General features: G+C 44.7%; 1 protein-coding gene across 1 annotated transcript in view; it reads right to left on the bottom strand.

Annotated features, from left to right (window-relative positions):
- Positions 1 to 24742, bottom strand: part of PHF14 (PHD finger protein 14) — a 314667-nt gene that overhangs the window by 128509 nt on the left and 161416 nt on the right. The window lies entirely within an intron of this gene.

Genomic DNA, 24742 nt, shown 5'->3' with positions numbered 1-24742 from the left:
GCGCTTAATAAATATAATTGATCGATTCCTTTCCCACGTGCACAGTGCTCTGCGCAGAGTAAGCACTCAATCGACACCGTTAATTGATCCAAGTAGTCAGGGAATCTCCCAAATAACCCTCAATTATTTCGAGTTAAAAGTGGCTGCATTAGAAATGATCGTGTTTAGGATAAAGGAATGAAAGGCTGATCTGGAGTGGATTAAGGTACGCTATTTATCAGCCGCCTTCTGCTGAGTCCACAGGAAGTGAAAGGTCAAAAACCGATATTGCTGTGCAGAGGATTACTTGAAAATTCTTCATATCTCAATAAATTAAGGACAAGGAAGATAGTGCCCAGACCTTGATCGCTTGTACCATTTGCCACAAACATGGATTTTTAAAAACGGAATATTCCCTCATCTTTTCTAATCTACCTCGAATCTATAACAAACTAATAACACAGACTTCACTGAGATTTTTATTTACAACGATTTATGATCTTGCACATTGCAGAGTTTAATTTGAGCTCAAAATAGAGTACTGGAAGACAGCGATGTGCAGTACACGTAATGCTCATTTATTCAGCATACGCATTCTCTCATAACTTTTTTGTTCTGAATGAACTCATTGTGTGATAATAATAATAGCATTATTACTAGTGAGCACTTATTATGTACTAATTGCTGGGATAGATGAACGACTGTGAGATCAGACACAGTCCCTCATGGGGCACACAGTTTTTCTTATTCCCATTTTCCAGATGAGGAAACTGAGGTCCACTACACCAGAACAGGGGGACTCACTGACACTTGAAAATGTAGATTCATAACGAACACGAGGAAACACTTCACACGGAGAAGGATCGAACGATCGATCAAATGTATTGAGCGCATACTGTGCTCACTGCACTAAGCGCTGGGGAAGCAGCGTGGCTCAGTGGGAAGAGCCCGGGCTTTGAAGTCAGAGGTCATGGGTTCAAATACCGGCTCTGCCACTTGTCAGCTGTGTGACTTTGGGCAAGTCACTTAACTTCTCTGTGTCTCAGCTACCTCATCTATAAAATGGGGACTGTGAGCCCCACGTGGGACAACCTGATCACCTTGTAACCTCCCCAGCGCTTAGAACAGTGCTTTGCACGTAGTAAGCGCTTAATAAATGCCATTATCATTATTTTTATTATAACAGAGTTGGTAGACACTTTCCCTGCCCACATTGAGCTTTTTCAGTCTAAAGGACGAGGTTACACTCTAAGGAAATAGTGATGACAGAAATGGAATTAATTTTTTATTCATTTGGCTTCTTCTTCCTATAATAACAAATAGTATTTGTTAAGCGCTTACTATGTTCCAGGTAACTGTGGTGTTTGCTAAGCACATACTGTATACCAGGCACTGTACTAAGCACTGGGGTGGATCCGAGCAAATAGAATTGGACACAGTCCCTGTCCCACATGGGGCTCACACTCTTTTTTAGGGTCTGTCTCCTCCCGCTAAATTGTAAGCTCCTCGTGGGGTGGGGTTACGTCTACGAATTCTCTTGAATTGTACTCTCATTCATTCAGTCGTATTTATCGAGCGCTTCCTGTGTGCAGAGCACTGTACTAAGTGCTTGGAAAGTACAATTCGGCAACAGAGACAATCCCTACCCAACAACAGGCTCACAGTCTAGAAGGCGGTAGACAGACAACAAAACAGAGACGCAGCGTGGCTCAGTGGAAAGAGCCCGGGCTTTGGAGTCAGAGGTCATGGGTTCAAATCCCGGCTCCACCACTTGTCAGCTGTGTGACTTTGGGCCAGTCACTTCACTTCTCTGGGCCTCAGTTACCTCATCTGTAGAATGGGGGTGAAGACTGTGAGCCCCCCGTGGGACAACCTGATCACCTTGTAACTTCCCCAGAGCTTAGAACAGTGCTTTGCACATAGTGAGCGCTTAATTAATGCCATCATCATCATCATCAAAACAAAACCAGTAGACAGGCATCCATGGCATCAATATCAATGAATAGAATTATAGATATATACACATTATTAATAAAATAAATAGAGTAATAAATATCATCATCATCATCAATCATCATCATCAATCGTATTTATTGAGCGCTTACTATGTGCAGAGCACTGTACGAAGCGCTTGGGAAGTACAAATTGGCAACATATAGAGACAGTCCCTACCCAACAGTGGGCTCACAGTCTAAAAGGGGGAGACAGAGAACAAAACCAAACATACTAACAAAATAATCGTATTTATTGAGCACTTACTGTGTGCAGAGCACTGTACTAAGCGCTTGGGAAGTACAAATTGGCAACATATAGAGACAGTCCCTATATAAACAAGTGCTACGGGGCGGAGAGGGGGTAGAGCAGAGGGAGTGGGGTGAGGGGGAGGAGAGGAGGAGCAGAGGAAAAGGGGGGCATTGTCCAGTGCTCTGCGTACAGTAGAATGCACACTCCTTGAGGGCAGGGATCATGTCTATAACTCTGTTCTCAAGCAAAATAGTAGACTGGAAGCTTCTTGAGGGCAGCGATTGTGTCTACTAATTCGTTTTTACTCTCCCCAGCACTTAATATACCGCTCACTCCCCAGCAGGCACTCAATCAACATGCTTGATTGACTGGATTTGTAATCTTAGGAAGCTGTGTGGGACTGAATTATTAGGCATCTGGAGAGGGGCTGGATAAAGTCACAGAGGAGAAGAGGCTATTCAGAGGGGAAGTTAGGTATGTAAGGGAGAGAGTAACAGGGCCATACAAAAATAACGGGAATATGAGAAGGGAAACTTCACACCCTGAAGGGAAAACTCTGGACACCTACCGACCGAATTTATCCTGGACGGAGAATAACTCCAAATCCACGCTAGCCTCACCGCGTCGAGCGGCTGCAAGATAGCGGCTTATGCCCAGATAACCGAGCAACTATTTCTCAAACCATATTTCATTCCTGTTCCGTGGCGAGAAAAACGACTTAATGGAATCGGGAGATCAGATGGAGCCTTTAATTGGATTTGGGTTGTGAGCATTCACCACCTTCCTCGCTGGTTTGTGAGGGGAAGTGTCTTTCCCGGCAGGGAGACAATAAAAATAAAAAGGGAGACAACAACCTGTACTGGTCAGTAAGGCAGACAATCAATCAATCAATTAATGGTATGTACAGAGTGCTTACTGTGTGCAGAACACTGTACTACGCGCTTGGGAGCATACAGTCAATCGAAGATATTTACTGAGCGCTTACTGTGTGGAAAGCACTGCACTGAGAGCTTGGGAGAATACAATATTGCAATATATCAGACACATTCCCTTCCCACAATGAGCTGACAGTACAATAGAGTTGGTAGACATGTTAATAATAATAATGGTAGTAATAATGGCATTTGTTAGGTACTTACTATGTGCTAAGCACTGTACTGAGTGCTGGGGTGGATACAAGCAAATCGGACTGGAAACAGTCCCTGTCATGCGTGGACTCACTGTCACAATCCCCATTTCACAGCTGAGGTAACTGAGGTCCAGAGAAGTGAAGGGACTTGCCCAAGGCCACACGGCGGACAAGAGGCAGAATCAGGATTAGAACCCATGACCTTCTGATTCCCAGGCCCGTGCTCTATCCACTACAGCATGCTGCTTCTCAATCCATCGTGTTTGTTGAGCGTTTACTTGGTGCAGAGCATTCATTCATTCATTCAATCGCATTTATTCATTCATTCATTCAATCGTATTTATTGAGCGCTTACTGAGGGCAGAGCACTGTACTAAGCACTTGGGAAGTACAAGTTGGACATATAGAGACGGTCCCTACCCAACAGCGGGCTCACAGTCTAGAAGGGGGAGACAGACAACAAAACAAAACATATTAACAAAATAAAATAAATAGAATAAATATGTACAGATAAAATAAATGGAGTAATAAATATATGTACAGACGTATATACATCTATACAGGTGCTGTGGGGAGGGGAAGGAGGTAAGGCGGGGGGATGGGGAGGGGGAAGAGGGGGAGAGGAAAGAGGGGGCTCAGTCTGGAAAGGCCTCCAGAGCACTGTAGTAAGCACTTGGGCGAATCATCATCATCATCATCAATCGTATTTATTGAGAGCCTACTGTGTGCGGAGCACTGTATTAAGCGCTTGGGAAGTACAAGTTGGCAACATATAGAGACAGTCCCCACCCAACAGTGGGCTCACAGTCTAAAAGAATCAGAATGAATTGCTGGGGCACGTTTAAGGGCATTAGATTATCCTGAAATACGATTAGAAGCGAGCACCGCATGGGCGAATCCAATACAAAAGAGTTGGTAGACACGTTCCCTGCCCACAGCGAGCTTCCAGTCTACAGATGAGTTTCCAGTGGTCCTGGCTGTGAGAGCGGGTCAGAGGGAGCTGAGGTCAGGAATGTCCCGGCTTTTCCGGAGAGCATGGAAGAAAGGGAGAGGGGAAGGGGGAGGGCGATGGACAGGGCTTAGTAGCCTGGAAATGTTTCGGGTCAGAGTTCAAGGGACACTTCCTTCTGCCCTATCAATCAATAAATGATATTCATTGAAGAAGAAGAATAATCATGGTATTTGCTAAGCGCTTACTTTGTACTAGTCACTGTACTAAGCGACTAATACAAGCAAATCGGGTTGGACACAGTCCCTGTCCCGCGCGGGGCTCCCGGTCTCGATCCCCATTTTACAGATGAGGTCACTGAGGCACAGACTAATAACAATAATAATAATGATGGCATTTATTAAGTGCTTACTATGTGCAAAGCACTGTTCTAAGCGCTGGGGAGGATACAGGGTGATCAGGTTGTCCCACATGGAGCTCACAGGGACCGTCTCTATATGTTGCCAACTTGTACTTCCCAAGCGCTTAGTACAGTGCTCTGCACACAGTAAGCGCTCAATAAATACGATTCATTGATTGATTGATTAATCCCCATTTTACAGATGAGGTAACTGAGGCACGGAGAAGTTAAGTGGCATGCCCAAAGTCACACAGCTGACAATTGGTGGAGCCGGGATTTGAACCCATGACCTCTGACTCTCAAGCCCATGCTCTTTCCATTGAGCCACACCGCTTCTCTAAGTAGTAGTAGTAAAGCGAGTAGTAAAGTGACTTAATTAATTAATTAATTAATTAATGATGGCATTTGTTAAGCGCTTACTATGTGCAAAGCACTGTTCTAGGCACTGGGGGGGCGGGATACAAGGTGATCAGGTTGTCCCATGTGGGGCTCACAGTCGTAATCCCCATTTTACAGATGAGGTAACTGAGGCTCAGAGAAGTTAAGTGACTTGCCCAAGGTCTCACAGCAGACAAGCGACGGAGCCGGGATAAGAACCCACGACCTACTGATTCCCTAGCCCGGGCTCTATCCACTGTGCCACGCTGCTTCTCTTCTCTCATTAACTCTTACTGTGTGAGGAGCACTGTTCCATGTTCATTCATTCGTTCAATCGTATTTATTGAGTGCTTACTGTGTGCAGAGCACTGCACTAAGTGCTTGAACTCCCAAGTGCTTGGGAGCGTCTAATAAAGCAGACGTGATCCTTGGCATCAGGGAATGTGTCTGTTTATTGTTCTACTGTACTCTCCCAAGTGCTCAGTACAGTGCTCTGTACATAGCGAGTGCTCAATAAACACAAATGGTTATTGACTGGTTACGCAGAAGCACTTGCTTCTGAAGAATCAGGGACATCAGAAAAAGCCATGGGCGGAATGCCCAATTTTGAAAATTTTGATTGCTCTGGGACAATCAGAATTCATTCAATCGTATTTATTGAGCGCTTACTGTGTGCAGAGCACTGTACTAAGTGCTTCGGAAGTACAAGTTGGCAACATATAGAGACGGTCCCTACCCAACAGCGGACTCACAGTCTGCACTAAGTGCTTGAACTCCCAAGTGCTTGGGCGCATCTAATAAAGTAGACATGATCTTTGGCATCAGGGAATGTGTCTGTTTATTGTTCTATTGTACTCTCCCAAGTGCTCAGTACAGTGCTCTGTACATGGCGAGTGCTCAATAAATACAAATGGTTATTGACTGGTTACGCAGAAGCACTTGCTTCAGAAGAATCAGGGACATCAGAAAAAGCCATGGGCGGAATGCCCAATTTTGAAAATTTTGATTGCTCTGGGACAATCAGAATTCATTCAATCGTATTTATTGAGCGCTTACTGTGTGCAGAGCACTGTACTAAGCGCTTCGGAAGTACAAGTTGGCAACATATAGAGACGGTCCCTACCCAACAGCGGACTCACAGTCTGCACTAAGTGCTTGAACTCCCAAGTGCTTGGGCGCATCTAATAAAGTAGACATGATCTTTGGCATCAGGGAATGTGTCTGTTTATTGTTCTACTGTACTCTCCCAAGTGCTCAGTACAGTGCTCTGTACATAGCGAGTGCTCAATAAACACAAATGGTTATTGACTGGTTACGCAGAAGCACTTGCTTCTGAAGAATCAGGGACATCAGAAAAAGCCATGGGCGGAATGCCCAATTTTGAAAATTTTGATTGCTCTGGGACAATCAGAATTCATTCAATCGTATTTATTGAGCGCTTACTGTGTGCAGAGCACTGTACTAAGCGCTTCGGAAGTACAAGTTGGCAACATATAGAGACGGTCCCTACCCAACAGCGGACTCACAGTCTGCACTAAGTGCTTGAACTCCCAAGTGCTTGGGCGCATCTAATAAAGTAGACATGATCTTTGGCATCAGGGAATGTGTCTGTTTATTGTTCTACTGTACTCTCCCAAGTGCTCAGTACAGTGCTCTGTACATAGCGAGTGCTCAATAAACACAAATGGTTATTGACTGGTTACGCAGAAGCACTTGCTTCAGAAGAATTAGGGACATCAGAAAAAGCCATGGGCGGAATGCCCAATTTTGAAAATTTTGATTGCTCTGGGACAATCAGAATTCATTCAATCGTATTTATTGAGCGCTTACTGTGTGCAGAGCACTGTACTAAGCGCTTCGGAAGTACAAGTTGGCAACATATAGAGACGGTCCCTACCCAACAGCGGACTCACAGTCTGCACTAAGTGCTTGAACTCCCAAGTGCTTGGGCGCAACTAATAAAGTAGACATGATCTTTGGCATCAGGGAATGTGTCTGTTTATTGTTCTATTGTACTCTCCCAAGTGCTCAGTACAGTGCTCTGTACATAGCGAGTGCTCAATAAACACAAATGGTTATTGACTGGTTACGCAGAAGCACTTGCTTCAGAAGAATTAGGGACATCAGAAAAAGCCATGGGCGGAATGCCCAATTTTGAAAATTTTGATTGCTCTGGGACAATCAGAATTCATTCAATCGTATTTATTGAGCGCTTACTGTGTGCAGAGCACTGTACTAAGCGCTTCGGAAGTACAAGTTGGCAACATATAGAGACGGTCCCTACCCAACAGCGGGCTCACAGTCTGCACTAAGTGCTTGAACTCCCAAGTGCTTGGGCGCATCTAATAAAGTAGACATGATCTTTGGCATCAGGGAATGTGTCTGTTTATTGTTCTATTGTACTCTCCCAAGTGCTCAGTACAGTGCTCTGTACATGGCGAGTGCTCAATAAATACAAATGGTTACTGACTGGTTACGCAGAAGCACTTGCTTCTGAAGAATTAGGGACATCAGAAAAAGCCATGGGCGGAATGCCCAATTTTGAAAATTTTGATTGCTCTGGGACAATCAGAATTCATTCAATCGTATTTATTGAGCGCTTACTGTGTGCAGAGCACTGTACTAAGCGCTTCGGAAGTACAAGTTGGCAACATATAGAGACGGTCCCTACCCAACAGCGGACGCACATTCTGCACTAAGTGCTTGAACTCCCAAGTGCTTGGGCGCATCTAATAAAGTAGACATGATCTTTGGCATCAGGGAATGTGTCTGTTTATTGTTCTACTGTACTCTCCCAAGTGCTCAGTACAGTGCTCTGTACATGGCGAGTGCTCAATAAATACAAATGGTTATTGACTGGTTACGCAGAAGCACTTGCTTCAGAAGAATTAGGGACATCAGAAAAAGCCATGGTCGGAATGCCCAATTTTGAAAATTTTGACTGCTCTGGGACAATCAGAACTCATTCATTCATTCATTCAATCGTATTTACTGAGCGCTTACTGTGGGCAGAGCACTGTACTAAGCGCTTGGGAAGTACAAGTAGGCAACATATAGAGACGGTCCCTACCCAACAGTGGGCTCACAGTCTAGAAGAATCAGAATGAATTGTTGGGGCATCATCATCATCATCATCAATCGTATTTATTGAGCGCTTACTATGTGCACAGCACTGTACTAAGCGCTTGGGAAGTACAAGTTGGCAACATATAGAGACGGTCCCTACCCAACAGTGGGCTCACAGTCTAGAAGAATCAGAATGAATTGTTGGGGCATGTTTAAGGGCATTAGATTATCCTGAAATACGATTAGAAACGAGCACCGCATGCGACTCTATTTATTTATTTTACTTGTACCTATCTATTCTATTTATTTTATTTTGTTACTATGTTTGGTCTTGTTCCCTGTCTCCCCCTTTTAGACTGTGAGCCCACTGTTGGGTAGGGACTGTCTCTATATGTTGCCAACTTGTACTTCCCAAGCGCTTAGTCCAGTGCTCTGCACACAGTAAGTGCTCAATAAATACGATTGATGATGATGATGACGAAAACTCAACGGTTTTTAAGGATGACATTACGCTTTTAGCCATTTTTGGTCTCCTTTCCAACTGCTTCTTGTGAGGTGTCTTCAGGACAAGCTGAGAATCACAACTGCTCGATATTTTAAAGTTTTGGTGAATGGCAGGTTTTGAGACGATCTGTCTTTGAACTTTTCAAACTGACTGCAAAGAAATGTTAACCTTTTAAGGGCTTCCTAGCCGCTGAACCGGATAATCATTTGCAACTATTAACCAAAGGCATGTTTCATAAAAAGTCTAAATTTACTGTGGGCGGAATTTCACGGCGCGACATAAATCTTTCGGGAGCCCTGCCGAGAACATTAAGGGGGCCTGCACGGAGGGTGATTAGATATTTTATTCCAACACGTTCAGATGGTTTCAGGGGAAGGTGCAGGAAGGTTCAAAAGTCAGGAGCAACTTTTTGAAGATGGAAACCACGGCGAACTTTCTTTGTGACTCAAGTCTGCGGTCAGTGTGGGAAGCTTAATCATTTGCTCCAGAAGGTAGGGGGAAATATATTATATATTTATAATATATATATATATATATTATATATTTTATATTCTCTCCCAAGCGCTTTGAACAGTGCTCTGCATGCAGTAAGCGCTCAGGAAATAAGAATCGATCAATGCAACCATCACTGGCATTTATTGAGCGCGTACTGTACTATTTATTTATTTATTTAATTTATTTGTACATATCTATTCTATTTATTTCATTTTGTTAGTATGTTTGGTCTCTGTCTCCCCCTTTTAGACTGTGAGCCCACTGTTGGGTAGGGACTGTCTCTATATGTTGCCAATTTGTACTTCCCAAGCGCTTAGTACAGTGCTCTGCACATAGTAAGCGCTCAATAAATACGATTGATGATGATGATGATGATGATGTGTGCAAAGCGCTGTAAGCGCTGTATGTTGCCAACTTGTACTTCCCAAGCGCTTAGTACAGTGCTCTGCACACAGTAAGCGCTCAATAAATACGACTGATGGACTGATTGACTATTATGCACTTACGAGAAAACAATTCAGCAGAGGTTTGGTTGGTTTTTTGAATGGTATTTATTAAGCACTTACTATGTGCCAGGCACTCTACTAAGCGCTGGGATAGATACAAGTTAATCAGTTTGGACACAGTCCCCATCCCACATGGGGATCACAGTCTTAATCCTCATTTTACAGATGAGGCAACCGAGGCACGGAGAAGTGAAGTGACTTACCCAAGGTCACTCATGAGGCAAGTGAAGCAGCGTGGCTCCATGGAAAGAGCCCGGGCTTTGGAGTCAGAGGTCATGGGTTCAAATCCCGGCTCCGCCAGTTGTCAGCTGTGTGACTTTGGGCAAGTCACTTCACTTCTCTGGGCCTCAGTTTAAAATGGGGATTAAGACTGTGAGCCCCACGTGGGACAACCTGATTGCCTTTGTAACCTCCCCAGTGCTTAGAACAGTGCTTTGCACATAGTGAGTGCTTAATAAATGCCATTATTATTATTATTATTATTATTATTATTATTATTATTTTAAGACACGTGACGTTTACGGTGTCGCGGAGACATCCAAGTAGAGATGCTTTGATGTCCTGCTATGCACTTTTTTGCGGTATTTGTTAAGCACGGACTATATGCCAAGCACTAACTGTACTAAGCGCTGGGGTACAGGCTGGACACAGTCCCTGTCTCACACAGGGCTCACCGTCTGCATTCGACTAATTTTATTTCACGTGTTTCTCTGGAGCAGATTGTCTGGACACAGTGAGATTAAAATCATGGACCAAAATCTCAGGAGGCTGAGTGGCTATCAGAATCAGCATCTAAAATATCGGGGAGAAGTTTCGAATTGTTTGTTGCCTGTCTCCCCCTTCTAGACTGTGAGCCCGTTGTTGGGTAGGGACTGTCTCTAAAATGTGAATCAAGACTCAAAAGGCAGGAGCCGAAAATTCAATAAGAAGCTCTTCATTTAGGCCTAGTGAATAGAGTAGGGCCTGGAGTCAGAAGGACCTGCCTTATTATTTTTATTATTATTAATAAATGTATTTATTGAGCACTTACTGTGTGCGAGGCACTGTACTAAGCATTTGGGAGAGTACAATATAACATCAAACACATTCGCTGCCCACAACGAGCTCCTTCTAATCCCAGCTCCACCACCTGTCTGTTGTGTGACTTTGGGCAAGTCACTTCACTTCTCTGTGCCTCAGTTACCTCATCTGTAAAATGGGGATGAAGACTGTGAGCCCCACATGGGACAGGGACCGTGTCCAACCTGATTTGCTTGAATCAACCCCAGCACTTAGAAAGGTGCCTGGCACATGGTAAGTGTTTAAAGAACACCGTTAAAAAAATAAAATAAAATAAAAAAATCTGTGAGCACGGGATAGGTCTATTTGGCTACTCAGACTCCCTTTCTACTCCAGGAATGGAATCAACCCCATTCACAATTTCCTAATCGCAGGCCGATAATACTAAGTAGTTAACGGTCCATTACAGTGCATTAATACATTTGTTTACGGTTCCATTGTCAGCATGGAATCCCTAATTACTGGAAACATGAGCATTTTCAAAGGCACTTGAGTTCTTTTATTTTGAGAAATGCGAGAAAGCAGAAAAAGCTATCAAAAAAGCCGTGTTTCTCCAAACCCCCAGATTTTCCAGGGAGTCAACATTTTGACAAATCTGATATTTTAAGTGATTACACAATTATTATGCTCATTCAGAAGAGGAACAGACATTTTAATTCAAGACTCAAAGATGGTTTACCCGGCTTTTATTTTTAGCACATTGAAGATAGAAACGAGCCCAAGTTTACTTCAAGGATATCTGGAAAAAAGGAGAAATTTTCTTTTCACAATAATGCTAATAATAGTGATATTTGTTAATCACAACAATAATGCTAATAATAGTGAAAATGCTGTGATTTCTCACACATTCACAATGTGTGACTCAGAGAGCTCTCTCAAATCACAATGTGTGATTTCTCACACATTTCTCTCAATCAATCTTATTTATTGAGCGCTTACTGTGTGCAGAGCACTGTACTAAGTGCTCACAAATGCAGAGAATCACTATAATAATAGTGATAATGATAATAATAGTGATATTTATTAAGTGCTTACTATGTGCTGGGAGCTGTACTAAGCACTGGGGTGGATACGAGGTAACTGGGGTCGACACAGTCCCTGTCCCATATAGGGCTCACAGTTTCAATCCTCATCGTCACAGACGAGGTAACTGAGGCACAGAGAAGTGAAGCGACTTGTTCGCGGTCACGTGGCAGGTAAGTGGCGGAGGCAGGATTCGAACCCAGGTCCTCCCGATTCCCAGGCCCGCGCTCTATCCATTAGGCCACCCGGCTTCCCACAGTGCTTCCCACTACTCCTCCGGCTGATAGATGCTCAAGTAACATATTGACCATCCTAGAACCTTTATGGCTTAGGAAGACACTATCAATAATAATAATAATTGTGGTATTTATTAAGCGCTTCCTATATGCCACAGTAATAAGCACTTAACAAATATCACTCCGTCCGCCCTGCCCCACTTGGGGCTCACAGTTTCGACCCCCGTTTTATAGAAGAAGGCTTATGAGCGGAGAATTGGACCAACAATTCACAACAATAATCAGACACAGTCCCTGCACACAACGAGCTCACAGTCTCTCGACTGTAAGCTCCTTGGGGGAAGTTCATTCATTCATTCAATCGTATTTATTGAGCGCTTACTGTGTGCAGAGCACTGTACTAAGCGCTTGGGAAGTCCAAGTTGGCAACGTATAGAGACGGTCCCTACCCAACAGCGGGCTCACAGTCTAGAATTGTTATAGAACAGTTGTAGAAGCCCGTTGGGAAGAAGCGTGGCCTAACGGATAGAGCTCGGGCCTGGGAGTTAGAAAGATCTGGATTCCAATCCCGGCTCCACCACTCGTCTGCTGTGTGACCTTGGGCAAGGCACTTTACTTCTCTGGGCCTCAGAAGTTCCCTCATCTGTAAAATGGGGACTTCTAGACTGTGAGCCCGCTGTTGGGTAGGGACTGTCTCTATATGTTGCCAACTTGGACTTCCCAAGCGCTTAGTACAGTGCTCTGCACACAGTAAGCGCTCAATAAATACGATTGATTGATTGATTGACTGAGACTGTGAGCCCCATGTGGGACGGGGGCTGTGTCCAACCTGATTAGTTGTATCTACCCAGCGCTTAGAACAGTGCCTGGCACATAGTAAGCACTAAACAAATATCATCGTGAACATGGGAAGCAGCATGGCACAGTGGAGAGAGCCCGGGCCCAAGAGTCAGAAGGTCATGGGTTCTAATTCCGGCTCCGCCACTCGTCTGCTGTGTGGCCTTGGGCCAGTCACTTCACTTCTCTGGGCCTCGGTTACCTCATCTTTAAATGGGGATTAAGACGGTGGGCTCCACAGGGGACAGGGGCTGTGTCCAACCCTATCTGCCTGTATCCACCCCAGCGCTTAGCACAGTGCCTGGCACATAGAAAGCACTTAACAAATACCACAATTATCATTATCACCGTAATCACTTCTTTCTTTTCATTCATTCATTCATTCATTCATTCAAGCGTATTTATTGAGCGCTTACTGTGTGCAGAGCACTGTACTAAGCGCTTGGGAAGTACAAGCTGGCAACATCTAGAGACGGTCCCTACCCAACAGTGGGCTCACGGTCTAGAATGGGGAGACAGACAACAAAACATAACATATTAACAAAACTTTTGTGCATATCAATCGCTTAGCACAGTGCACTGTGCCAAGTGGACACTCAATGGATTGAGCGCTTACTGTGTGCAGAGCACTGTGCAATTTGGCAACAGATAGAGACAGCCCCTACCCAACGACGAGCATAGTCTAGAAGTCTACTACCACAGGTTATTCTGAAGCGGCGAACTGTTATACCATGAGGAAATGTTCAAGATCCCTTCATTAGTTCTGTAAATAGCTAGGCTTCTCTCACAGAGGCCTGTTCAGTAGGCCTCTGTTAGAAAGAGATTTCAGAGAATTTGATCAATTCCCCGTTGGTGACTTAAAAAATGAATTTGTGAAAAAAAAAACATAAGCACTTCACAAACGAGCACCATTTTTCATGCCTACTACCCATAACATCCATGGTAACAAATAAATTAATTGATGAATTACCTGGCCATAAAATCCACAGTAAAAATAAATTAATTGCTGAACCATATATTTTTGATTCCTTCCTGGCATTTCTTAGCAATGAACTGAAATGATTTTAAAAAAACCTATCCTTCCCAATTTTTCCACTCAAATTACACACAGGTCTGTGGGCATTACTACCGATTGAAGTCAACATTGTATTACTGCTTCCACTATTTTTTTGTTACTTAAATACATCCAATTGTGGAAAGAAAATATTTAATCAGTTTCTCTCGCACTTTGTCTTCAAACCCTAATCTGTTGTTTCTTTCCAGAGTTACCTTTCAGATACAGGCCTGGTAATTACTTTCTCAGAAAGGCGAGATTTAGATCTTAAATCCTAAACTCTTTCAGAACTCTATTAATTATCTTGGCTCCTCAACGTGTATTTGTCTGAGGGGATTTTTATTAATAATGTCTCTGGCGGGACAGAACAGAAGATACTTTAAAAATTGCTCTGCTTAGGTAAAAAAAAAAAACTGGCCCTCCCTGGGGATTTACCTAAAACTGATTTTGGGGGAAACTTTCAGCAGGAAAAAATGAACTCGGCTCCTTTGCACCACACAGCCCTGTCAAGCGACTCAGTCTTAAATGGAGGAGGGTCGGAGAAGTGGAATGGACAGAGGAAACTGGGCAGGAGGGGGGTGATATTGTTTTTGGGGTGGGGGGCAGAAGAAGTAGCAGTTGATTGTCACCAGGTTATGTTCTTCCAAGCAAAGGCCATGTCTCCCCCCTTCAACTGTATCTATCAATCGATCGTCTTCATTCAGTCGCATTTATGGAGCGCTTACCGTGTGCAAAGCGCTGTCCTAAGCACTTGGGAGAGGATAATACAACAGTAAACTGATACATTCCCTACCCACAGCGAGGTTCCAGTCTAGAGGAGTTTACAGTCCCTGAGCGCATGCTGTGTGTAATAATAATAATGATGGTATTTAAGTGCTTACTATGTGCCACGCACTGTTCTACGCTTTGGGTACTAAGAACTTGGGAGAGTATGGTGGAAAGAGTTGATAGACACATCTTCAGTCCTCAACGAGCTTCCTGTCTGTTCTATTGTACTCTCCCAACGGATCTTTTTAATACTCTTCATAACACATACAGCAGAAACATTCAATTTCCAACAATATTAATCCATCCATCGACTAGTCAATCGAATTTACTTAGTGCTTACTGTTTTCGGTTCCTGTTCCAAGCACCTGGGAGGGTGAGATATAACAGAGTTGGCAGACGTGTTCCCTGCCCACAAAACATTTGTAGTCTAGAGGAGAACACGAGTAATTTGAGTAAATTAATAACGGATATGTACATGAGTGTTTGGGGGCAGAGGGAGTGGTGAATAAAGGGAACAAATCGGGGCGACGCAGACGGGACTGGGAAAAGAGGCAATGAGAGCTAAGTCAGGGAAGGCTTCTTGGAGGAGAGGTGCCTTCAAGAGTGGGCAATTCAGTGAGGCAAGTTTTTCTGGTTTTGTTTTGTTTTTCACCAGTGGTAATTTGTTCAGCGCTTACTAAGTTCCAGGCACTGTTCGAAATGCTGGGGTAGACATAGATGGTCAGGTTGGACACAGTCCCCGTCCCCCAGAGGGATCCCAATCTTAGCCCCCATTTTACAGTTGCGGGAACTGAGGAACGGAAAAGTGCAGTCACTTGCCCAAGGTCACGCAGCAATCAGTCGATCAATCAACTGTATTTATTGAGTGCTGACTGTGTGCAGAGCACTGTATATTCAGTACTTGGGAGAGAACAATACAAGAGAATTAGCAAACAGGTGGCGGAGCCGGGATTAGAACTCAGGTCCCCCGACTCTCAGGCCCGGGCTCTTTCCACTAGGCCACGCTGCTTTTTGTCACAGCCTCTGCTGGGAGCTGCGACTCAGAGAAGCCACCCTCCGAGGAAATCGGAGACCGAAGGAAATCGTGGTGGATTTTTCCCTCCTCCAGATGAAAGACCATTTTGCCCCAGGTGGTGTGTTCTGAATATCTAGTCCCGGAAAATTTTCCGGGGGGGGATTTAGATGAGCACCCGATGCATATGCATTCCCCACAAATCACCGCCGAAGATATATGGTTCAGAAGAAAAATGGATAAAGAGGGAACTGATTGGAAGTCTCCGGCCTAAGGCAGCTCATCTTATAGCAGTCAGATAATGATCTGTCATGTATACTCCATTGCTCTGCAAGAAATAGATCTTAAATCGGGATGAAGGACTAGAGAAGACCCCTGGCTGGCCACCTAAACCAACGTGATGCACACTTTAACCCTTACCTACACCTAGGGGATGGATTTATAAAAAGAACATCCCTACCTCCATCTTAAATTAGAAGAAAACATTTATAAACACAGATTTACTACATGTTGGCTAAGGAACTGTGGGAAAAGTCGACCTGCCAACAGCATTTAGAGAGTACCTACTCTGTACTGGGCACTGGACAAATAATAATGATAATAATAATGTTGGCATTTGTTAAGCGCTTACTATGCGCCAAGCTTGTCCCATGTGGGGCTCACAGTCTTCATCCCCATTTTACAGATGAGGTAACTGAGGCACCGAGAAGTTAAGTGACTTGCCCAAGGTCACACAGCTGACAAGTGGCGGAGGCGGAATTAGAATCCACGTCCTCTGACTCCCAAGCCTGGGCTCTTTCCACTAAGCCATTTTGCTTCTCAAAGGGCTTGAAAGTCTAGAAAAGTCTATTGATGGTATTTATTGAGCACTCACAATGTGCAGAGCACTGCTGTCAGGTGACCGTGGGCAAGTCACTTCACTTTACCGGGCCGCGGTTCCCTCATCCGGTTTATTCCAACATCCGTGTGCAGTCACGAAAGGCTCTGTGGCTTTGTGAGGTGAAATGATAATAGTGATAACTGTGGTATTTGCTAAGCTCTTACTCTGTACTAAGTGCTGGGGGCGGGGGGGGGGCATGTACAAACAAATCAGGTTGGACACAGTCCCTGTCCTATAAGAGGCTCACGGTCTCCATCCCCGTTTTACAGAGGAGGTAATTGAGGCCCAGAGAAGTGAGGTGACTTGCCCAAGGTCACAGCAATTAAGAAATCATGTCAGAAGTAGATGGCGGGCAGCCCCATACTCCCGAAACTGACAAGCAGGAATTCCGCCGGCTAAGACGTTGCCCTCCCGGCCTGCAGTGAAGACACTATCTGTCTCTGATTTGACAGACACGGTAACGTGGGAATATGTAGCCGCAGTGGGTAGTAGAAAAAAGACCATTTTCAAGAGCACCTGTGGCATACTTTGAGGAGAAATTTAAGTGGTCCCTAAAAAAAACGGTGAAAAAATAGGCTGCTTTTCCACGTTAAGTGGGGAAATCACACTATTGCTGGCTTGTTGCATTGTTACACCTTCAGAAAAGAAGACCTGAGAAGTCACCTACATTTCTGACAAGCCCCAGAGAGTTCAGATAAGAAGCAGGCCCATCTGGTTGTCCACCAGGGTTGAACAGACGTTCCTTCCTTCTCAGTGCCTCTTCCCTCCATCTCCCTGGAGTTTCCCTCCCATCAATTCTTCTCCCTCCTAGTTTCTCAACTCTTTTGTAGGGTGTCTCTTTTCTCCTCTCCTGTCTTCCTCAAATTTGTCCCTCTCTCTCCCATTTCACCTTGACACCTCTCCTCATTCGCCCTTTCCATTCTCCTTTCCACAGACCTGTATATATGTATATATGTTTGTACATATTTATTACTCTATTTATTAATTTATTTTACTTGTACATATCTATTCTATTTATTTAATTTTGTTAGTATGCTTGGTTTTGTTCTCTGTCTCCCCCTTTTAGACTGTGAGCCCACTGTTGGGTAGGGACTGTCTCTATATGTTGCCAATTTGTACTTCCCAAGCGCTTAGTACAGTGCTCTGCACACAGTAAGCGCTCAATAAATACGACTGATTGATTGATTGATTCTCCTTTTCCTCTGCTCTTCAATATATTGCTAGGGTGTTCCCTGGGACTGAGAGTCCTTCAATCCTTTCTGAACTCTTTGTTTCCACTTCCACTGTTTCTATTGTACCGGATGTCTCTTTTTCCCGTTTCATTGCATAATGTACTCTCTGACAGGCTTTTCAGTCATTTCTTCTCCTTTCTTCCTTCCCAATGGTCTCCTCTCTCTTTCTCTCTCTCTCTCTCTCTCTCTCCCTCTTCGCTCCCATGGTATTTGTTAAGCGCTTACCATGTGCCAGCCTCTACATGTTGCCGACTTGTACTTCCCAAGTGCTTAGTACAGTGCTCTGCACACAGTAAGCGCTCAATAAATACAATTGATTGATTGATTGATTGATTCTAAGCACTGGGTTAGATACAAGATCATCAGGATGGACACAGTCCATGTCCCACGTGGGGCTCATGGTTGCAGTCCCCATTTAACAGATGAGGGAACTGAGGCCTAGAGAAGTGAAGTGACTTGCCCGAGGTCACCAAGCAGACGAGTAGTAGAGCTGGGATTAGAACCCAGATCCTTCCTTACTCCCAGGACCAGGCTCTATCCACTAGGAAACACTATTTCTCTTCCTCTCTCCATTATCATATTTCCCCAATTTCTCTGCTCGCAAGGTTCCCTAAGGTGTTCCTCTGCTCTGGCAATGGGGTGCGAGAGCGCAGTCATCGACTCCCAAAGAAGCCCAGAGGTCTGTTGTTGAAGGGGAGTTGCCCGGCAAATGATCAGTGGTATTTACTCTGATCTCCCATCCTCCTGTCTCTCCCCGCTTCAGTCTATACTTCACTCTGCTGCCCCGATCATCTCTGTAGAGAAATGCTCTGGGCATGTCACTCCCCTCCTCAAAAATCTCCAGTGGCTACCAATCAACCTACGCATCAGGCAGAAACTCCTCACCCTGGGCTTCAAGGCTGTCCATCACCTCGCCCCCTCCTACCTCCCCTCCCTTCTCTCCTTCTCCAGCCCAGCCCGCACCCTCCGCTCCTCTGCCGCTAATCTCCTCACTGTACCTCCTTCTCGCCTGTCCCGCCGTCGACCCCCGGCCCACGTCCTTCCCCTGGCCTGGAATGCCCTCCCTCCCAACATCTGCCAAGCTGGCTCTCTTCCTCCCTTCAAAGCCCTACTGAGAGCTCACCTCCTCCAGGAGGCCTTCCCAGACTGAGCCCCCTTTTTCCTCTCCTCCTCCCTATCCCCGCTGCCCTACCCCCTTCCCCTCCCCATAGCACTTGGATATATTTGTACAGATTTATTACTCTATTTATTTTACTTGTACATATTTACTATTCTATTTATTTTGTTAATGACGTGCATATAGCTGTAATTCTATTTCATTCATTCATTCAATTCATTCAATCGTATTTACTGAGCGCTTACTGTGTGCAGAGCACTGTACTAAGCGCTTGGGAAGTCCAAGTCGGCAACATATAGAGACGGCCCCTACCCAACAGCGGGTTCACAGTCTAGAAGGGGGAGACAGACAACAAAACAAAACATAATAATAAAATAAAATAAATAGAATAAATATGTACAAGTAAAATAGAGTAATAAATATGCACAAACATATATACATATATATATATAGGTGATGTGGGGAGGGGAAGGAGGTAAGGCGGGGGGATGGGGAGGGGGAGGAGGGGGAGAGGACAGTTTTATTCTGACGGTTTTGACACCTGTCTACATGTTTTGTTTTGTTTTGTTTTGTTGTCTGTCTCCCCCTTCTAGACTGTGAGCCCACTGCTGGGTAGAGACCGTCTCTACATGTTGCCAACTTGTACTTCCCAAGCGCTTAGTACAGTGCTCTTCACACTGTAAGCACTCAATAAATACGACTGAATGAATGAATTTACTGAGTGCATCCCATGTGCAGAATGCTGTAGAAAACGCTTGGGAGAAGTATGACAGATTGTACTTCCCAAGAGCTTAGTACAGTGCTCTGCACACAGTAAGCGCTCAATAAATACGACTGAATGAATTAAGCAGATGTGATCCTTGCCCTAAGATCTTACAATCGAGAAGATTGCGTATCTACCCCTCTAGCTGTTAGCTCACTGTGGGCAGAGAATGTGTCTGTTATTATATGGAACTTGTCCATGAGCCTAATACAGTGCTCTGTTTGCAGTAAGCAGCATGCCTCAGTGGAAAGAACACGGGCCTGGGAAGCAGAAGGTCATGGGTTTTAATCCCAGCTCTGCCCTTTGCCTGCTGTGCGACACTGGGCAAGTCACTTTGCTTCTCTGGGCCTCCATTTCTTCATCTGTAAAATGGGGATTAAGGCTGTGAGCTCCATGGGGGACAGAGACGGCGTTCAACCCGATTTGCTTGTATCCACTCCAGTGCTTCGAACAGTGTCCCGCACATAATTACACGCTTAACAAAAATCGTAATTATTATTATTATTGTTATTGAGAGGCTCCTTTTCGATCTCCCCCGGATTCCTCCCAGCCCAGCCTCATTTCCTTTGGGAACTGACCGTTTGCAAAGGCTGTTCTCCAGATTTATAAGCCTGTCTTATCTCTTTACTGGACCGGCAAACATGACAACACCTCACTCTGTCCCTCAGACCAATTTTACCCCAAACCACTCAGCTCGCTGCTGCCAGAGCCAATTTACTCCACTGGCCGGCACTTACATTCCAGCGCCGACGATGACCACGACGGGATCGAGACAGCAAAACAGCCGAGAGAATAAATTAAAGCCCCCCCCCCCGATTAATTTCCCGTTTAAAATACTACATTCAATTTGACTTTTCCCATCCAAGGGAGTGCGGCGGCGAGGATAGTCATCTCAGCCTAAACGAAAAATGAAATCCCATTTTCGCTGCGGTAATCCTTACGGGAAACTCGGCTGTGACATCCCAAAAATTGGATTTTGTGTTTGTGTGAGAGATTGGAAGTGTCGGCCGCTCACATCTGCTATCCATCCACGGGTCAGACGGAGGGCGGCCAACCCAGAGCGAGAATCCCGACCATCTTCCTTCTCGGTGTCTGTCGGGTCCGTCCTATTGTACTCGCCCGAGGGCTCCGTGTAGTGCTCTGCACGCGCTCAGCGCTCAATACGTAGCATTAATCGATGGATTCACTGAGCCGCTCACGGCTCAGAACACACCCTCTGGAAGCGGTTGAGCGATCCCCTTCTTTGGGAAACACACAGTGTGTGCGAATATAAGAGTGAGAAGAGGAGTAAACAAGTTGGCACGGTCTTCTAGACTGCGAGCCCGTTGTGGGCAGGGATTTGTTGCTGAACTGTACTTCCCAAGCGCTTAGTACAGTGCTCAGCACACAGTAAGTGCTCAATAAATATGACAATGAATGAATGGCATATTTCAAATACTATTCAGAGCTTGGAAAATGATGAGGTTCACACAACTGACGTTACGTCACCCGTGTTCAACATACATCTGTGCAGAAGCAGCGTGGCTCAGTGGAAAGAGCCCGGGCTTGGCAGTCAGAGGTCGTGGGTTCTAATCCCGGCTCCGCCAATTGTCAGCTGTGTGACTCTGGGCAGGTCACTTCACTTCTCTGGGCCTCAGTTCCATCATCTGTAAAGAATGGGGATTGACTGTGAGCCCCACATGGGGCAACCTGATCACCTTGTATCCCCCTCAGTGCTTAGAACAGTGCTTTGCACATAGTAAGTGCTTAACAAATGCCATCATTACTATTACTATTGTTATTATGTTCATGCGTACATATATACACATGCATTACACGTGTATATATGTATGCAGTCACATACATGCACTTATATACAGATACCTGCCTACATACATAATATACATGCATATATAATAATGACATTTGTTAAGCTCTAACCACTCATTCAATTGTATCTATTGAGCACTTACTGTGTGCAAGGCACTGTACTAAGCGCTTGGGAAGTACAAGTCGGCAACATCTAGAGACGGTCCCTACCCAACAATGGGGTCACAGTCTAGAAGGGGAGACAGACAACAAAACAAAACATGTGTGTGCCAAGCACTGTTCTAAGCACTGGGGAGGTTACAAGGTGATCAGGTTGTCCCACGGGGGGCTCACACTCTTAATCCCCATTTTACAGATGGGGTAACAGAGGCACAGAGAAGTTAGGTGACTTGCCCAAGGTCACACAGCAGACAAGTGGCGGAGCCAAGATTAGAACCCACGACCTCTGATTCCCAAGCCCAGAATCGTGCCACTAGGCTACGTGTGTGCATGTGTGTGTGTGAGAAAATGTGTATGTGTATATATATATATACACATATATGTATACACACATATATATACATATATATATATACATATATACACACACATATATGTATATGTATACATGTGTGTATATATATATATACACACATATATGTATATGTATACATGTGTATGTGTGTATATATATTCACACATACATATATACAAGCATATACACATACAAACACAAACACACGTATGTGTGTATATTACTGAATTGTCCAGCGCTTAGAACAGTGCTTTGCACATAGTAAGTGCTTCACAAATGCCACCGTTATTATTATTATCACTACTTTCCAAGCACTTAGTACAGTGTTCTGCATACAGCAAGCGCTGACTAAATACGATTGAATGAATATACAGATATATGGAAATGCTAAAGTAAAAGCAAATTTTAAAAAAAGGTTAAAATTAGAGGCCGGCCAGAAACGGGCTGAAATCGACATTACTAGGTTGGCTTTTTTATATTACTGCGCTCGGCTTTCCTTGCAGGGGATTTAAAGAAGGAAAATAAAACTTACTGAGGAACTGTACAAAGCCACAGGGAGGCCCCATAAGACAAGACTTTCATCGTGCCTCATTCTCCACTTTTTCCTCATTGAAGTATAATTACAGCGGGCTAGCTCTTCTTTAAATTGTGTAATAAATCTTTTCAATGATAAATACGTTGGCTGCTAAACCCGAGTCTTTAGAAAATGACGAGCAAATCCTTCTTGAAAATAACATAGGTTGCTTCCTTTAACATGCAGCGGCTGCCAGAGCCAAAGTCTTTGGACCGTGTTTAGAAAACGAGAAAAATCGGAGTATTGTTCTCTCCCACAGATCCTCCCTGGACTAGAAAAGGGAAACCATTCTAACATAATTATTTTTGGTAGCAAAGGGGTCACCGAAGATGGCACCAGTTTGCGGTGGAAACCTAAACTTGCTAAATATTACGTTTTATCCGCGTACCACTCCGGCCTTTGAAATCCAAATCCGAATGTAGTTTGCAAAAAAAGAAAAAGAGGTTTTGGCAGTACCTCCCCAATCATCGCCGGAGCAGATCATTTTAACTAATGATAAAAGAACCCTGACAGGTATTCGATATCAATTTTAATTCACTCCAGGAGTGACCATTGTATTTAAGTGGTATTGAAGAAAGATTGCTTGATGTCCAAACTACAGTAGACAGCTAATTTCCGATGTCTATCTTCGAGTCTTCTCGAGGAAAAAGAATTTGATTAACCCATGGCAGCCTGGAGTCCCTTACTCTTCCCGGTTTATGGGGTTTGGGGGCTCGCGGTAACCTTGCCCACAAAACAGGGACTCACCACATAAACACACACAATGACACACAGCACAACGCGCAATTCGATCTTTCATTAAAAAACATTTTCTGCAACGCTTAGAAGGCTCACGACAATGCATCTTCCACAGTGCATGACCCCTGCACTCGACGCCAAACACACGATCGTCCCTCTAACTTGATGCGGGTGAGATGTGAAATTAGTTCCGTAGCAGTGGAGAAGAGCCCAAATAATTGAGCTTAATTTCTCCATGTTCGAAGGATCGGCCCTGGGGGTTAGGTTGGATCGACTGTGCCCAGAGGAGAGGGAAGAGTATAATAGTAAACAATAGATAATCATTTCCAGACCTCATTAGTATCGCAGAACGGAGCTATTTTTTCGAGGGGGGAAAAAAGAATAGTGGTATCTGATACGAACACCTGGGTTTCCTATTTATCATTCCTCCTTTTACAACTGCTGACACTCCCTCGGCCCCTTTTGGTTCATTTCATTAGAGCGGAAGCTCGAAGCAGATGCGATAGGTGGCCTTCATTCTCCCACGTTCAAGAATGGAAGAATGCCGCTAATACCCGGAGAATTAGCGTGGCTCAGTGGAAAGAGGCTTGGGAGTCAGAGGTTGTGGGTTCTAATCCCGGCTCCGCCACTTGTCCGCTGTGTGACCTTGGGCAAGGCACTTAACTGCTCTGGGCCTCAGTGACCTCATCTGTAAAATGGGGATTAAGACCGTGAGCCCCATGTGGGGCAACCTGATTACCTTGCATCTCCCCCAGTGCTTAGAACAGTGCTTGGCACATAGTAAGCGCTTAACAACTACCATCATTATTATTATTATAACCAACCCGTTAAACAATGGTATTTGTTGGGTAGGGACCTTCTCTATAATGTGCCGAATTCTATTTTCCAAGCACTTAGTCCAGTGCTCTGCCCACAGTAAGTGCTCAATAAATACGACTGAATGAATGAATGAATGAATGAATGAATGAATGAATGAACTGACAAAGACTGCAAGCCCCACGTGGGACAGGGACTGAATCCAACCCAATCTGCTTGATTCCGCCCCAGTGCTTAGTACAGTGCCTGGACTATACTAAGCACTTAACCAATGCCACAGGTATTAATAATAATAATAATAATAATAATGGCATTTGTTAAGCGCTTACTACGTGCAAAGCATTGCTCCAAGCGCTGGGGGGGGATACAAGGTGATCAGGTTGCCCCACATGGGGCTCACAGTCTTCATCCCCATTTTACAGACGAGGTAACTGAGGCTCAGAGAAGTGAAGCGACTTCCCCAAAGTCACACGGCTGACAAGTGGCAGAGCCGGGATTAGAACCCACGCCCTCTGACTCCCGAAGCCCGGGCTCTTTCCACGGAGCCAGGCCGCTTCTCTAATAGCGATACTATTATTACTATTATTGAGCGCTTACAGCGAGCAGAGCCCTGGGCTAAGCGCTGGGGAGAGGCCGCTCTAACGCTGTTGACGGACGCG

This window comes from Tachyglossus aculeatus, chromosome 2 (assembly GCF_015852505.1).
Source record: "Tachyglossus aculeatus isolate mTacAcu1 chromosome 2, mTacAcu1.pri, whole genome shotgun sequence".
NCBI classification, from domain to species: Eukaryota; Metazoa; Chordata; class Mammalia; order Monotremata; family Tachyglossidae; genus Tachyglossus; species Tachyglossus aculeatus.
The sequence above is the reverse complement of the archived record's forward strand: the minus strand, read 5'-3'. Positions and strand labels throughout refer to the sequence as shown.